This window comes from Frankliniella occidentalis, unplaced genomic scaffold, assembly GCF_000697945.3.
Source record: "Frankliniella occidentalis isolate FOCC.00 unplaced genomic scaffold, Focc_3.1 Scaffold102, whole genome shotgun sequence".
In the NCBI taxonomy this organism is placed as follows: Eukaryota; Metazoa; Arthropoda; class Insecta; order Thysanoptera; family Thripidae; genus Frankliniella; species Frankliniella occidentalis.
The window spans coordinates 972825-977391 of record NW_026267231.1 but is presented as its reverse complement, the minus strand read 5'-3'; positions in this window follow the sequence as shown (position 1 = coordinate 977391).

Genomic DNA, 4567 nt, shown 5'->3' with positions numbered 1-4567 from the left:
GGGGAGGGGCGATGCACTGTCGGTTGCCTACACACAGGGTTTTTGTGGCGCAAATTGCCTACCTTTCAGGCGGCTGTCTCGCCCCCCCCCCCTTAATACGCGCCTGCTTCACGGAACTAAAAAGAAACAAAAAAAAAACAACCTTTGCGACATCACCACGGCCTCGCCTCCTACAGCGGGGACGGCGTAGAGCAAGTTGCCTATGTATAAAGGATCGGCAGGAACCTTTATGTTCTACACGCTATTTGTCTTCCTCCGTTAGCTGAGGTACACTGTACGACATCCATCCAGATCACTCCACTTCAGGGGGGGGGGGGGGGGACCTGCCGCCGGGCCGGGATCCCCCTTCCCACTCCGAGCAGACACCTGGACCAGTGCCCCACGGGACAGGACACGCCGGCCCGGCCCCCGCCCCGACCGCCTCCGCGACCCGCCAGCTGCGCCAGCTGTCGTGCCAGCTGCGCCAGCTGCGGTGGCTGCGGCAGCTGCACTGTCCAGGCCCAGCCCAAGTCACACGAAAATACCACGAATCATTTCTTTGGCAGTATATCAATTTATCGACCTCAGAATCGACACTTTGTTGAAATTTTGACTTGACTTGGGCTTCGACCTGACATGCTAGCGTCAAACCTCTTCGTACGTTGGAGGTGGATACGAAAGTTCAACTAGACATCTGGTGTTGCACCCTATCGTTCCGAAATCGGTCATTTTCTGGTAGTGTCCGTTTTACTGGAGACGGGCAGCGGAACTGTGGGTGTCATTTGGTGGCCGTAGGGGACATGGCGCCTTACGGGCGGAAATAGTCAGTATAGGCAAACCCGCAACACTGCGGCGTCTGCTTTGATCCACCCGACTTAATCGACAGTCAGCAGTCTAGTCAGAAGTGCCGCACTTCGGCCTGCTGCCGACACGCGGCCAGCCAGAAGCCCCTTTGCTCCGCATCCGCCGGAGTCAAAGCTTTAACTTTAGGGACCAAACAAGTGCGCGCGACTTACGGAAATAGACACAGAGCCCCCGCCGCCCCCACCGCCCTCGCCGCTCTCGCCGCCCCCGCCCGCGTTGTCTCGCTCCCACTCGCACCCTCGCCCTCCTCCCCCTCCTCTCTCTCGCTCTCCGCAGCAGCAGCAGCAACTTCCGTCGCGGTTTGGGGAGAGGGAAAGGGGGGGGGGGAGGGACGGGCGAAACTGAACCATGTGACTGTATGCTAAGTGCGACATGTACACGGGTGGTAGGGTTCGTACACCTTGGCAGGATGTGAGGTCTCTCAGGGGCGGGACAGGCGGGCGGGTGAGGGGGTGTCTCTCTCGCTCACACGGGCCAATCTCAAACTCTCTTCGGAGATGATATAGTTTTTAGACCACCCTTCTGCTTTTAAAAGAAGCATTAAAGCTGGCTTATGCAACCGCTCTCGTGTCCGTCCGTCGTCCGTGTAAGAGGTAGGAGATGAGATGAGAAGGAGAAATTTTCCGCATCCAAGCTGGTGAGTGTAGACGTGCCTGATACAGTGCGACGGGTTCGAGCGGGCCGAATGTCCGCTACATTGGTATTTGATTATGTTCTTCATTAAATCGCGTGACTGAAATGGTCCGGCAGGCCAAGCAAGCCCGCCCTCCCCCCAAACGGAGTTGCCAGCTTCGCTTCGCTGCGCCGGCAACTCCTTTCGGCAGGGGCCGGGCCTGCTTGTTTATATGGCGTACACGACTTGCTGCCCCTGCTGTAAATTTGCAAGTACTGAGTTTTGGTATCTTCATCAAATATTCGACTGCACCAGCAAACCACATGACTGGCAGCCGTAACAGCAAAATATTTGCTGTCGCATAGAAAATTATTTGTTGGAACAACTTAACTGCGGCGGCAGAGTCCCTTCTCTTCGTATGGAAGATAAAATCTTTCGTGGACCCCAAAGACCAGGCACAATCTGCCTGGCCTCTCAGTAAGACCATTCTGTAAATGAAAAAAAATATAACTACTAACCCAACAGTTGCACTGGTTGCACTGGGCATGCGCTTAGCACACTGTTCAAACAGTGCACCTGGAACAGCGCTGTTTAAACAGCGCTTGTTTGGACAGAGTGCTTCCAGACGATGCCGATTCACAAGTGTGGTAAGTACACTGTTGGGATTTCAGTGCCTTGCCAAACAGCGGAGGTACTTAAAATAAACATTGTCGACTTCGGATCGCCTGGGTTCGAACACGGGTGTCCGCGCTACGTTTTCTCTTGCTCTGCATAAGGAAATGCGCGCCTTGCCACCACGCCCTACACGCCGCGTCGTCGCGCCCCTGCCCCGCTGCCCCGCACCACCCGCACACCCCGGATCCCTGAGCTGTAACTCGGCGCCGCTGTCAGCTGAGTTACGGTGTCCTGTCCTCTGCCGCCGGGACGTTGGCGGCTCGGTTCGGGACGACGGGGGCCCCAGCGCGCCCGGCCCCCGGCCCGCCTGCCAGAGCGGTGAGCCCCAAGTGGGGCGGGCGGACGCCGTGGGCGACGCGTGGCAAGGCGCGGCGGGGCGGGGCGGGGCGGGGCGCGGGAAGGGCGCGTGGTGGACACAGTGCCGCTGCACCACGCGTCCTCAGCAGCTCCTCTCGCACCGACGCTGATCGGAAGCGCCCCTCCCAGGACGCCCGAGGTCGTCCTCGCGAGGCCCATACACCACCGCAGCGTCCCCGGCGACTTGTTCATGCAAGAGTCCAGTTTGGAGGATAATCGTGGAGCGGCATCTCTGTGACATTTCGCGATGACCTATGCGCTCGACGTGTCATTTCGATAATTTTATCAGTGAGCACGCCTGCTGGTGCGGTGGCAGCAGCCACAGATCCCTCTTGACGACGCCGTGTTTCAGGTGTTCGATCGCTGGCCGCCCCGCCCCGCCCCCACGTGTCGATGTCCTGGCCTGGCCGTGTCGCGAGGCCTGGCGCGGCGGCGCGTAGCGGCCCGGCGGGAGCGTGAGCACGGAGTGAGTGGGAGGGTCTCATTCATGGCTGCATGGCAGCGGCCCGGCCCATGGCGGCCCCTGCAGGCCGAGCCGTGTCGCTCAAGTAGAGCGCTCTGGGAGCGTCGCTTCGCAACGGCGGCAATTAGAATCAGGCGCGGAGGGGGTGGGTGCTGTCGTCCGTAGTGACCCGCCACGCCGCTTGGTAGGTGTGCAATTTTCCGCAATTTTCTGTACGAAACCCTTGTGGTTAGGGAACCCAGGGGACAATCCCACCCCCTTTCGTGCCGCCAGCCGGACCTTAACCATAGCGCCTGGTTTGAATGCAGTGGAAAGGGACGAGTCTCCCATCCGCTCCGAGATCCGCTGCCATACCTCAAACCGCTATTTCAAACATGATTATACCAGCCTATGGAGAATCCAAAGGAATTTCAAACTTCTGCTCCTGGGTGGAAAGGTAGTAAAACTAATGTGGCACGCTAAAGGAAGCATGGGGTCATTTGGGACGTGGATCGTTAAAAAATTGCGTGTTAACTCAAAAGATAACTCGTTGCAAACTGCATCGACTTCCACGATTGCAGGTCTGCCTGCCAAACGGGCTCCGGTGTGCGTGGTGGGTTCTTCACGGCGACATCGTACCGGCGTCTCCCGCGTACGACGACCTCATGTTTGACCCGGTTATATGTTGTTGTGCGCCGCGCGAAGCTTTGCCGTGTGAAAAATGGCGCCGTGTCCCGAACATGATGGAAAGGGAGTCAGCTGCACCGAGGTGCGCCGCGGCGACGCCCCGCGCCCGCGACCCGCCCGCGTCGCGTCCCGCCCCGCCAACGCCATGCCGCGCCCGCGTGCCTCGGCCCACCCTGCCCTCGCCCACCACACACTCGCCGAAACTCCCCGAAAGGACGCGCGCGGCCAGCTGGACACACATGGCGCGCTGGCGGCGCGGGGACGGGCGTGATCTGCATCGCAGGCAACAGCGGCAGACCGTACCACTGCATCACAGAGTGCGCCCCGCGTCCGGAAAGTACGTTTGCTTTTTCTCAGATTCATTCGCCAAATTTTCTGGAGCTGCGGACGGACGCCTGTGAAACTCGGGGTAGGCCACCCCGCAGTACACGCATGCACTGCAGACAAGATGTTGCCTACCCGGCAGGCGCCAAGAGAGCTTGCTTCGTCTGAACTGCTTGCTTGACACGTTCGCAACGGGGGATGACGGACGAACTTTCTGGATGAACCCTCACGCGCCCGATCTATCTGAGGAAAGATCACTCAGAGTTAAAGTGTGGCCGGTGCAAGCCTGTCCCCAGCAGCAGATCAGCGGGAAATCAACTCTTAATGAATGACAAGCTGCTGGTGCAGCCAAACATACACAGGCGTGCAGAGTGGGGAGACGGAGAGAGAGAGAGAGAGAGAGAGAGGGAGAGAGAGAGAGAGAGAGAGAGAGAGAGCAATTGAAAATTGAAATTGATTTATTTTATTTTTTATTTTACTGCAACATCTCGCCTGCAAAGCATTCGTGTACGAGGGGGCATCAACTTCGACTATTCACGGTGCACCCGCTGGTTAATATCTAATAGGTATTCAGGTGATATTTGCGAATATTCACAAGATATTCAAAATATTCATCGATATTCATC